The following is a 12,801-nucleotide window of genomic DNA, read 5'->3' as shown; positions in this document are numbered from 1 at the left end:
TGTAACATCATTGACAATTTCTGGAAATTGACTAGTTTGACTTGTTAAAAAAAAATTCTGTATTCAAAAGGTGCTAGGTGCTGTTCTTCATGGATGCAGTGTTTCATTTACAGGTCCAAATCATTTAATTACAGGTATTATAATTGTTGAGTGTTTTAAAATAAATGATTATCTATTTCTTAACTGCCTTTCAAATTAGAAATTGTAATTACATGAGTGTCAAAGTCTGGTTCTTTGTGTTTTATTAATTATTTTTGTTGGTCTCCATCACAGATGTAATTTTCCACCAATCATTCCTCAGAACTAAATCCATTGACAGGGAATTCAGTGCAGTGGAAATAAATTTCACGCCATAGAGTAGGAAACAACAATAATAAAAAGGAGGAGGAGAGGTCTGGGACCAGCCAATAGGATCAGTTCAGTTCTCAGCTAGTGTTGGGGTTTGGAAAGGTTGGCTCACTATAACCTATACAACACAGTCCTTTGGAATCTTCAGTTCTTCCAACTTCATTTTCTCGGTCAGAGGCCTGTCGGAAAATAACCAACAATGACTACTCGGTTCCATTCCTTCTGCTGCGTGTAAGCACCTGTTCATGTGGTATACTGTGTCTACACTGCGGACCACAGTTTGAGGTCTTTGCCAGTGGAAAGGTGCAAACAGAGCTGACATTTATATCCAGAATTGGGTGGGGGCTCAGGAATATCCAATCTCTGTGCTGCTCTTTTCTTCTGTTTCCCAGTTCATCACAGCACTCTGTAAGTGCACCATTTGGTCAAGTTATGTATGCACCATCAATGATTGCTTGTGCCATTTCATGATCATTGCTCTTAAAAGCATGTGCTGCAGCGTTCAAGGCATCCCAGATCTCTTTGCAACCTTCAAAAGCTGGTGCAGTATCCCATAATTCCTCCCTCTTGCTGCGTAGTTGTCCATCTGTCATGGGATAATCGCTTCCCCCCCCCTTTTTTTTTTTAATTAAATTCAGTTTTATTGAAATACATTCCCACACCATACAATCATCCATGGTATACAATCCACTGTCCACAGTATGATAACTTAGTTATGCGTTCATCACCACACTCTATCTCTGAACATTTTCCTTACATCAGAAAGAACCAGAACAAGAATAAAAAATAAAAGTGAAAAAAGAACACCCAAATCATCCCCCCATCCCACCCCATTTGTCCTTTAGTCCTTATCCCCATTCCTCGACTCATCCATACACTAGATAAAGAGGGTGTGATCCACAAGGTCTTCACAATCATGCTGTCACCCCTTGTAATCTACATTATTATATAATTGTCTTCAGGAGCCCAGACTGCTGGGTTAGAGTTTGGTAGTTTCAGGTATTTACTTCTAGCCATTCCAATACATCAAAGCCTAAGAGGTGTTATCTATATAGAGCATAAGAATGTCCACCAGAGTGACCTCTCGACTCCATTTGAAATCTCTCAGCCACTGAAACTATTTCGTCTCATTTTGCATCCCCCTTTTGGTCAAGAAGATACTCTCAGTCCCACAATGCCAGGTCCACATTCATCCCCGGGAGTCGTACTCTGCATTGCCAGGGAGATTTACACCCCTGGGAGTCTGGTCCCACATAGGGGGGAGGGCAGCGAGTTCACCTGTCGAGATGGCTCAGTTAGAGAGAGAGAGGGCCACATCTGAGCAACAAAGAGGTACTCGGGGAGGCTCTTAGGCACCATTACATGCAAGCCTAGACTCTCCTTTGTGGTAATGAGCTTCATAAGGTCAAGTCCCATGCTCGAGGGCTCAGCACATCAAACCGTCAGTCCCAATGTTTGTGACAACATCAACACCAGTCCAGGTGAGGATGTCCAACACATCCGCACCTTCCCCCAGATCCTCGGGGCTGGGGAGGGGGAGGCTGTAAATATATTTTTTATTATCTGCCCAAATTACTCTAGGATGTGTCACTATTTCACTCCAGCCTATACTAACCTACCGTATCTCACTTCCTATTCAAAGTTCCATGCAATTGTGGTGTTTGAACAAATTGACTGTAGAGTTGTACCGTTTAGAAAATTTAGATCCTGTACCAAATAGATATCTATTCCCTTGGTCTCATATGGAAGTTGAAGTTTTAAAACACAATCAGTTTCAACCTTTACCCTTTGGCCTGGCTTGCCCTGGTCTTAACCAGACCTGCTTCATTCATATCACTAATTGAAGTCTGGGCTCTTTTTCAGCATTTTTTTTTTTTTTTTTTTTTGACAGTGGCTGTATGCACTAATACTGACATTCATATCTGCCGAGCTCTAGCTCTGAGTTTCAGGTGTCTCAGAGATATGCATTGTTCCAGAGACCAATCACGTTATACGCTAGGGGATCAGCATCTCAAAGTTTAGAGATAGGCATTACAATTCAGGGATAGAGTTAACTGCTGTAAGAGCTTACAGTCTAGGGACTATTACAATTATTGTGTCCACGTTAGGCTATGTTCTAAGATTCAATTCTGAGTTTACACATTGTAGTTAGTCCATATTGGTGAGGCATCATCCCTCTCACCATGTTTTCTCCAACACTTTTACTCCTATATATATATTTTCCTACAATTTTATAGAGTTATATTCACATACCATACATTTATCCACAGTGTACAATCAGTTGTTCATGGTATCATCATAAAGTTGTACATTTATCACCACAATCAGCACTTGAACATACTGATTACTACAAGAAAAATTGTTTTTTTTTAGCAATAAGAAAAAAATGATAAAAAGAAAAATAACATGTCATACAATACAATATACTAGTAAGGACAGCAAATAACACTACTACCAAGAATCCCATATTCCTCCCCTATATCCCCTTCTCATATACATTTACCATTGGCATATTGCCTTTGTTACATTTAATGGAGGTATATTACAATGTTACTGTTGACCATAGACTCCAGTTTGCTTTGATTATGTTTTTTCCTGAATACCATCCGTTTTTCAAATTTCTACATGGTTGACATTCATTTGCTTTCCCACATGCAAAAACATTTTTATATTTGTATATTTAGTAACAGTCATTGGCCACTCCAGTTTTTGCCACGTTATACAGTCCCAGTCTTTATCATCTATCTTTACCTCTGGTGTCATACATTCTCCTATCCCACCTCTTTCAGCTTTACTCACAGACATCTTTGTTCAGTGTACTTACAATACCATGCTACCATCACACAGTATTATGCTATCTATTTCTGGATCTATGCAATCACTCCTAAACATTCTGTAGTCCTTCAGCATCAAATGGCTGATCTCTGCCCTCTTTCTATCTCCTTGTCACCTGTGTTGTCAGCTTTTAACTCCCAAAGTTTGTTCATTAATGTCTGTTCATATTAGTGAGACCATACAGAATCTGTCCTTTTGTTTCTGGCTAACTTCACTCAACATAATGTCCCCAAGGTTCATCCACATTATTACATGATCCATGTCTTTGTTCTGTCTTGCAGCTGCATAATATTCCATCATGTGTATATACCACAGTTTGTTTATCCACTCGTCCGTTGATGGACATTTGGGCTGTTTCCATCTCTTGGCAATTGTGAATAATGCTGCAATAAACATCGGTTTCCAAATGTCTGTTTGTGTCTTAAGTTTCAGTTCCTCTGAGTATATACTTAGCAATGGAATAGCTGGGTCATATGGCAAATCTATATTTAGCTTCCTGAGGAACCTCCATACTGTCTTCCAGAGTGGTTGCACCATTCTACATTCCCACCAACAATGAATAAGTGTGCCTCTTTCTCCACATCCTCTCCAGCACTTGGCATTTTCTGGTTTTTGGATAATGGCCATTCTGGTAGGTGTGAGATGATATCTCATTGTGGTTTTGATTTGCATTTCCTTAATAGCCAGTGAAGTTGAGCATTTTTTCATATGCTTTTGAGCCGTTTGTATTTCCTCTTCAGAAAAATGTCTGTTCATGTCTTTTGCCCATTTTTTAATTGGATTGTTTGTCTTTCTGTTATTGAGATGCAGGATTCCTTTATATATTCAGGATATTAAACCCTTATCTGATATGTGGTTTCCAAATATCATCTCCCATTGTGTAGGTTGCTTTTTTACTTTTCTGACAAAGTCCTTTGATGTACAAAAGTGTTTAATTCTGAGGAGATCCCATTTGTCTATTTGTTCTTTGGTTGCTCGTGCCTTGGGTGTAAGGTCTAAGAAACCACCTCCTATCACAAGATCTTTAAGATATTGCCCTACATTTTCTTCTAAGAGTTTTATGGCCTTGGTGCTAATGTTTAGGTCTTTGATCCACTTTGAGTTAATTTTGGTATAAGGTGTGAGATGGACATCCTCTTTCATTTTTTGGAAATGGATATCCAGTTCTCCAAACACCATTTATTGAACAGGCTGCTCTTTTCCAGTTGCTTCGGCTTCACTGCCTTATCAAAGATCAGTTGTCCATAGATGCGAGGGTCTACTTCTGAACACTCAATTCGATTCCATTGATCAGTATATCTGTCCTTATGCCAGTACCATGCTGTTTTGAGCACTGTAGGTTTGTAATATGCTTCAAAGTCAGGTAGTGTGAGACCTCCCACTTCATTCCTCCTTCTCAAGATATTTTTGGCTATTCGGGCACCTTACCCTTCCAAATAAATTTAGTTATTGGTTTTTCTATTTCTGTAAAGTAAGTTGTTGGGTTTTGAATTGGTATTGCATTGTATCTGTAAATCAGTGTGCCGGTTTGAATATATTGTGTCCCCCAAATGCCATTATCTTTGTAGTCTTGTGTGAGGCAGACGTTTTTGGTGCTGGACAGATTTGCTTGGAATGTGCCCCACTGAGCTGTGGGTAATGATCATTTTGATGAGATGTTCCCATGGAGGCATGGCCCCACCCATTCGGGGTGGGCCTTGATCAGTGGAGCTATATAAATGAGCTGACTCAGAGAGAGGAAACTAACTGAGTGCAGCTGGGAGTGATGTTTTGAAGAGGAGAAAGCTTACTAGAGAGGAACATCCTGGGAGAAAGCCGTTTTGAGGCCTGAGCTTTGGAGCAGATGCCGGCTGCCTTCCTAGCTAGCAGAGGTTTTCCGGACGCCATTGGCCATCCTCTGGTGAAGGTGCCCGGTTGCTGATGTGTTACCTTGGACATTTTGTGGCCTTAAGACTGTAACTGTGCAGTGAAATAAACCCCTATTTTATAAAAGCCTATCCATCTCTGGTGTTTTGCATTCTGCAGCATTAGCAAACTAGAACAATCAGTTTAGGTAAAATTGCCATCTTAACTATATTTAGTCTTCCAATCCATGAACATGGTATGTTCTTCCATTTTTTCAGGGCTTGTTCAATTTCTTTTAGCAGTTTCTTATAGTTTTCTATGTAAAGGTCTTTTGTGTCCTTGGTTAAGTTTATTCCTAAATACTTGATTCTTTTGGTTGCTATTGTAAATGGGAATTTTTTCTTGATTTCCTCCTCTTGTTGCACATTACTTGTGTATAGGAACACTACAGATTTTTGCATGTTGATCTTGTAGCCTGCTACTTTGCTGTATTCATTGACTAGTTCTAGTAGCTTTGCTGTAGATTTTTCTGGATTTCCTACATATAGAATCATGTCATCTGCAAATAGTGAAAGTTTTACTTCTTCCTCTCCAATTTGGAGACTTTTATTTCTTTTTCTTGCCTATTGCTCTAGCTAGAACTTCCAGCACAATGTTGAATAACAATGGTGATAGTGGGCATCCCTGTCTTGTTCCTGATCTTAGAGGAAAAGCTTTCAGTCTCTCCCCATTGAGTGTGATGTTAGCTGTGGGTTTTTCATATATTGCCTTTATCATATTGAAAAAGTTCCCTTCTATTCCTATCCTTTGAAGTATTTTCATCAGGAAAGGATGTTGAATTTTGTCAAATGCCTTTTCTGCACCAATTGAGATGATCATGTGGTTCTTCTGCTTTGATTTATTGATGTGGTGTATTACATTAATTGATTTTCTTGTGTTGAACCAGCCTTGCATACCTGGAATAAATCCCACCTGGTCGTGGTGTATAATTCTTTTAATGTGCTGCTGGATTTGACTTGCGAGTATTTTGTTGAGGATTTTTGCATCTGTATTCATTAAAGAAATTGGTCTATAATTTTATTTTATTGTAGTATCTTTGCCTGGTTTTGGTATTAGGGTGATGTTCGCTTCATAGAAAGAGTTAGGTAGCTTTCCCTCTTCTTCAATTGTTTTGAAGAGATTGAGCAGGATTGGTACTAATTCGTTCTTGAATGCTTGGTAGAATTCACATGTGAAACCATCTGGTCCTGGGCTTTTCCTTTTTGGGAGCTTTTGGATGACTGACTCAATCTCTTTACTTGTGATTGGTTTGTTGAGGTCATCTATTTCTTCTTGAGTTAATGTTGGTTGTTTATGCTTTTCTAGGAAGTTGTCCATTTCATCTAAGTTGTCTAGTTTATTAGCATATAGTTGCTCATAGTATCTTCTCATTATCTCCTTAAATTCTATAGGGTTGGTAGTTATATTTCCTTTCCCATTTCTGATTGCATTTATTTGCATCTGCTCTCTCTCTCTCTCTTTTTTTTTTTTTGTTAGCCTAGCCAGTGGTCCATCAATTTTATTGATTTTCTCAAAGAACCAACTTCTGGTTTTGTTGATTCTCTCTATTGTTTTCCTGTTCTCAATTGCATTTATTTCTGCTCTAATCTTTGTTATTTCTTCCCTTCTGCTTGCTTTGGGGTGAGTTTGCTGTTCTTTCTCTAATTCCTCCAGGTAAGCAGTTAACTCTTCATTTTTTGCTCTCTCTTATCTTTTAATATAGGCATTTAGGGCAATAAATTTCCCTCTCAGCACCACCTTTGCTGCATCCCTATAAGTTTTGATAAGTTGTGTTTTCATTGTCATTTGCCTTGAGGCATTTACTATTTTCTCTTGTAGTTTCTTCCTTTACCCACTGGTTTTCTAAGAGGGTGTTGTTTAGCCTCCATGTGTTTGTGAGTTTTATGACCTTCTGCCTTTTATTTATTTCCAACTTCATTCCATTGTGGTCTGAGAAAGTGTTTTGTATAATATCAATATTTTTAAATTTGTTGAGACTTGCTTTGTGACCCAACATGTGGTCTATCCTAGAGAATGTTCCATGAGCACTTGAGAAAAAGTGTATCCTGCTGTTGTTGGATGTAGTGTTCTATAAATGTCTGTCACGTCTAGTTCATTTATCATACAATTCAACATCTCTGTTTCTTTAGTGATCCTCTGTCTAGATGTTCTGTCCATTGATGAGAGTGGTGTATTGAAGTCTCCAACTATTATTGTAGAGGTATCTATTTTTCCTTTCAGTGATCGCAGTGTTTGCCTCATGAATTTTGGGGCATTCTGGCTTGGTGCATAAATATTTATGATTATTATGTTTTCTTGATGAATTGACCCTTTTATTAATATATAGTGTCCTTCTTTGTCTCTTTTAATTGTTTCGCTTTTGAAGTCTAACTTGTCTGATATTAATATAGCTACTCCCGCTTTTTTCTGGTTGTTGTTTGCATGAAATGTCTTTTTCCAACCTTTCACTTTCAGTCTATGTTTATCCTTGTGTCTAAAGTGAGTTTCTTGTAGACAGCATATGGATGGGTCCTGTTTTTTAATCCATTCTGCCAGTCTGTGTCTTTTTATTGGGTAGTTTAATCCATTTATGTTTAGCATTATTACTGTAAGGGCAGTACTTTCTACTACCATTTTGTTTTTTGGAATTTATATGTCATATCTTTTTTCCTCTCCTTTTACCTTTCCTAATAATCTTCATTTCTGCACTCTTCTCCAACTCTCTCTCTCCTGTCTTTTCCTATCAGCCTGTAGCACTCCCTTTAGTATTTCTTGGAGTGCCGGTCTCTTATTCACAAACTCTCTCAGTGTCTGTTTGTCTGAAAATGTTTTAATCTCACCTTCATTTTGCAGGAAAGTTTTGCTGGATATAGAATTCTTGGTTGGCAGTTTTTCTCCTTCAGTATCTTAAATATATCATGCCACTGTCTTCTTGCCTCCATGGTTTCTGCAGAGAAATCTGTACATAGTCTTATCGACCTTCCCTTGTATGTGATGGATTGCTTTTCTCTTGCTGCTTTCAGAATCCTCTCTTTGTCTTTGTCATTGGACAATCTGACCAGTAAGTGTCTTGGAGTAGGTCTTTTGGGATCTGTTCTATTTGGGGTACGTTGTACTTCTTGAATCTCTCATTTTCTGTCTTTTATAAGAGTTGGGAAATTTTCAGTGAATATGTCTTCTATTACTCTTTCTGCCCCGCTTCCCCTCTCTTCTCCTTCTGGGATACCCATAACACCTATATTTGTGCATTTCATGTTGTCACTCAGGTCCCTAAGACCCTGCTCATATTTTTCCATTTTTTTCACCATCTGTTCTTTCATGTGTATGAATTCGAATGACCTGTCTTCCAGTTCACTGATCCTTTCTTCTGCCTGTTCAAATCTACTGTTGTGTCCCTCCATTGTGTTTTTCATCTCCTCCATTGCGGCCTTCATTCCCATGAGTTCTGCCATTTGTTTTTTTAAGTTTATGAATTCTTCTTTATGGTCATCCAGTGTCTTCTTTATATCCTTCAGCTCTTTTGCTATATCTTCCTTCATTTCATCGAATTTATTTAGCATTAGTTGCTTCCACTCCTGTGTCTCAGCTGTGTTATTAGTTTGTTTCTTTGGCTGGTCCATGTTTTCGTGTTTCTTGGTATGGCTTGTTATCTTAAGTTGTCTAGGCATCTGATTTTCTTGATTAGTTTATTTTGGAGCTTGTTTTCTGTCTTTTACCTAGTGGTTTTCTTGTTGGTTGGCTTTGTTCTCTGACCTCTGTTATTCAGTTCAACTTATTCTAGACCTCTAACTTAGGTTCTACTTAGTTTATCAGAATTTTTCCCCTCTTGTTTTTTCTGTTTCTTGCTCTGCCTCTATGTAACCTTTTTGTGAGTGGGTCTCCTCAGATATGGTCGACCCTAGTCAGATTTTCCCAGTCTAGTGAGGCTCAGGTCTCATTGGGAGGGTATGGAGTTTTCCTGAGAATGAGACCCTCCTATGAGGCCTTTAGAATTGGTGCTTTTCCTCTCCTGTCCAGCAGGTGGCGCTGGACAGCCTGCAGCTCCCCCACCAGTGTAAGGAAGTGCGGAAACTTTAGTTCTCCTGGTGAGTCTGATCCTGTCGGGGGCGTGGCTGACTGAAGCAGGAATCTGAATTCCAGCCCCTGGGGTCTGAATTCTCAGAAGGAGGACTGCCAGTTGAGCTGGACCTCCCTCCACTCTCCCAATCTTTAGAACTCCAGTTGTCTCTCAGGGGCACTATTCCCTTCTCCCCTCTCCTCTTTGGGGCCTCTCCAGGTAGATTCCTTGGTCAGCCTGAGTTGCCAATTAAAGATGGGGGTGGAGGCCTTCAGTAGTGAATACGGAACTCAAAGACACTGTGGGTACTCTGTATCCCCCGAAGCCCAGCCTAGTCTCTCAACCTGAGCTTTCCGATAGAAAAATAACCACATATATTACTTTTAGATTAAAAAAAAAAAACATAGAAAAGAAAAACAAGAAAAAGAAAAAATAAAAAAAAAAACAGAGTCTCTTTTAAAAGTCTTTCCCCAGCCTGGAAGTTTTGTCAGTGTCAGAATAGAGCATTTAAAGATATCCTTTGGGCTATTGTCTGATAATTACTCTCCAACAGCTTCAGTTCCACCCCTGCTGGGGGCTATTGAAATGCAAAAAGATAAGGGATCAGTGAGAAGCCAGAAGGGACAAAATGTAGGGGAAAAAAAAAAATGGCTTATTTGGAGTCTGGGAATGGGTGTCCACTTTTATGTGCCCCCACTTCTTGGAGCCCAGCCCTTCTTTAGCACCCCAGCTCCCAAAGTTGGTTAATTAATTTAATTAATTCTGCAGTTGAGGCTGGGTTGCGCCTCCCTTCTTGCCCTCAGCAGATTGCTGTTTTTTGGTTCCCCCCCCCCCCCTTTCAGGGAGCCAGCAGCAAGACAGTCTGTAAGGTCTGGGTGGGGAGGGGCGCCAGACCCCTGGTCCGGGGAACTTACAATGTTCGCTGCGATCTCAGCTTTTCCTCCAATGCCAAACTTGCATCCAATGTGTGACTGGTTACTGGAGACCCGGAAAACACTGTTTCATATAGTTCTTGGGTAATTGCCAGCTGCTCTAGGGGAGAGACGAAATTCTGCTCCTCACCACTCCGCCATCTTGCCCCGCCTCTCACGTTTCCCTTTTGGTTTCTCCTTTTTCAAAGGCTGATTAAGACCTAAAGCAACACCGGTGCCCTCCGAGTTCTCGTTGAGGCTGCCCGAGGAGTCGTGCTGGGCGCCCACACACCCCCATGGGGGCTCTCGGCGCCGTCCGCCACCTCTGGTCGCTCGTCGAGGCCCATCGCCGCCTCAGCCTCCGCAGGCACCGCCGCCACCGCGCTCCGGGCAGGCGCGCCGCTCTGCTTGCCCTGAGGCCCAGCCTCCGCCCCCCTCGCCGCTCCACCCACTGCCTTGGCTCGGCCACTTCCTCTGCGCGCACTTTTACCTCAGCCTCGGGGCCAGCTGCCCTGTAGGCGTGGTCGGCCCGCCGCTGTCCCTCCGACACGGCCCTGCCAGGCCGGAGCTGGTTCATCCGGGGCTGGTTCATCCCGGTCAGGCCGTAGCGGCCGCCTCGCCCCTCACCGCCCGGCACACCCGCGTCCAGGTGAGCCCCGCGCAGCCACCGCCCATCCGCCCTTCTGTACATGTTTTCCTCTTATAAAGGACTCCAGTAAGAGGATTAAGACCAACCTTGAATGAGGAGATGAGGAGGTTCACATCTCAATTAAAAAACCAAATCAAAAGGTCCCACCTACAATAGGACTGCACACACAGATAGGGATTAAAAGAACGTAGCCTTTTCTGGGGTACATAATAGCTTCAAACGACCACAGATTCATTTACCTACCTCATGGTCGTTAAGATTCCTAGAGTACGATTTTCAGTAAGATTTTCTCCTTTAAAGATTTATGCTTGTGGTTTTTTTTTTGTTTTTTTTTTTATCATTATTCGGGACTATAATTCACCTAGAAATATTTCTACATATAGCATGAGGTAAGAGTGAGTATCATTTGTTCCAAACCTTTATCCAGTGATTCCAGGATAATTTGAAAATATACTGCAAACTTTACCATAAATAGAGCAACTATATAAGTATGGCTCTGGTCCTAGTTTCTCTAGTCTATTCCACTGGACTGTTTATCTATGTTTGGGCCATATCCTTACTTTCTTAAATACTGCTTTCTTTAACATAAGTTGTAATAGCTAATAGACATCTGATAGAAGAAATATTTTTTGGGCATCGAGGTCTTTTGGAAAAAAATTATTTTAGAGTCAACTGGTCAAGTTCCTATGAAAACAAAACAAAAGTAATTATTGTAAGCAGAACTGTATTAATTACCTAGATGGATATGAGGAGTGTTGGTATATTCTTATAGGAACCAATGAAGAGAAAGGAGAAAGGCCTTGTGTAACTCTGCTGGCACAGGGAAATTTTCAGTTACGAAACTCTGTTTAGTTATTTTTCCTAATTAATGGATTGTGTTTTTGATTCTCTGTAATTGTACCTATTTTAAGTTTTGTTTTATTCCTTGAAATACAGTAATATTATTATTTGCCTGTTAATTCCCATATCTTAAATATTACTGGTTTTGTTTCTGTTAACAGTTGTTGATACTGGGTCCCCTATTTGGTTTCATTTTTCCCTTTGTTGTAGTAATTATTATTCACTGTCATACTAACTGTATTTGAATAATTCTTGGTAGGAAAAGGAAAGCCATGGGAGGAAAAACTTCCTCCAATCAGGTAATTTCTCTATTCTAGTCACCCTGAAGTACAATCTGTTTTTCACCTTAATCCAAGTTCAAGGCTTGAGATTCCTAAACCTCCAGCGGTGCAAATCTGTACAAGGTCTTGCTTAACTCAGTCTTAACCTTGCCCTGAGGGTATTGTGAGATATATTATTCAGAATTCTCACCCAAACAATACCTAGGATTTGACATCTGTTCCCCTCTCCCCAAACAAACACGAAATGCAAGGCCCTGGTTGGTGGTTGATTCTTCTGACTTTTCATATTGCTCAAGGCAAAAGCATTTTTGAATGTTGTGTTTACCTTTCTAGATATGCACATTTTTGTGGCGAGGCAATTCCTTTTTGTCCTGAAAGCTCTAAAGTGATTTTAAGATATATTTAACATTTCATCATTTCTTTTAGTTGTGCTCATGATAGGAGTTACGTTAAAATTTCAAAACTTGTCATTGTTGTAACAGAGCCTCAAAGTTAAATTTTACTCATATGAGTGGAAGACTTGACCAGCACAAATGTGCACAAGTAGCACCATACTCATCATGAAGTGTCCTCACCTCCTGCAGTCCTTTGCTCAGATGTTATTTACTCAGTGAGGCCCACACTGACCATTCCCTGTTCCTGGCATATCAGTCCCCTTCACTCTGTCCTGTTTTCTTTTTAGGCATTGCACTTACTGCCTCCTAATACTCTGTATCACTTGTTATGTTAATTTTGTTTTCTCCAAATCTAGAAGATAAATGTCGTAAGGGCACACATCTCTGTTTGCCTCATATTTCTAATTGCCTAGAAAAGTGCCTGAAAGAATAGAGATAGTATAATTTTTGAATAACTGAAAGAACAAATGTATGAATGAAGTGATTAATGCCATAATGCTACATTTTTTTTTTTTTTTTTGCTTGCAAAAATGGATGCAAATTGTGTGGGAAATACCAAAGAGGGAACAGGAAAAAATTATTGTGATAGTTGCCAATATAT

The 12,801-nt window shown here is 40.2% G+C and overlaps 1 pseudogene; it reads right to left on the bottom strand.

Moving 5' to 3' along the window:
* Nucleotides 1-418: 418 nt before the first annotated feature.
* LOC119538614 lies at nucleotides 419-10,323 on the bottom strand (annotated as a pseudogene).
* Nucleotides 10,324-12,801: the final 2,478 nt, after the last annotated feature.

The sequence above is a fragment of the Choloepus didactylus genome, chromosome 6 (assembly GCF_015220235.1).
Source record: "Choloepus didactylus isolate mChoDid1 chromosome 6, mChoDid1.pri, whole genome shotgun sequence".
In the NCBI taxonomy this organism is placed as follows: domain Eukaryota; kingdom Metazoa; phylum Chordata; class Mammalia; order Pilosa; family Megalonychidae; genus Choloepus; species Choloepus didactylus.
Note: the sequence above shows the minus strand (reverse complement) of the source record. Positions and strands in the feature narration are given on the sequence as shown.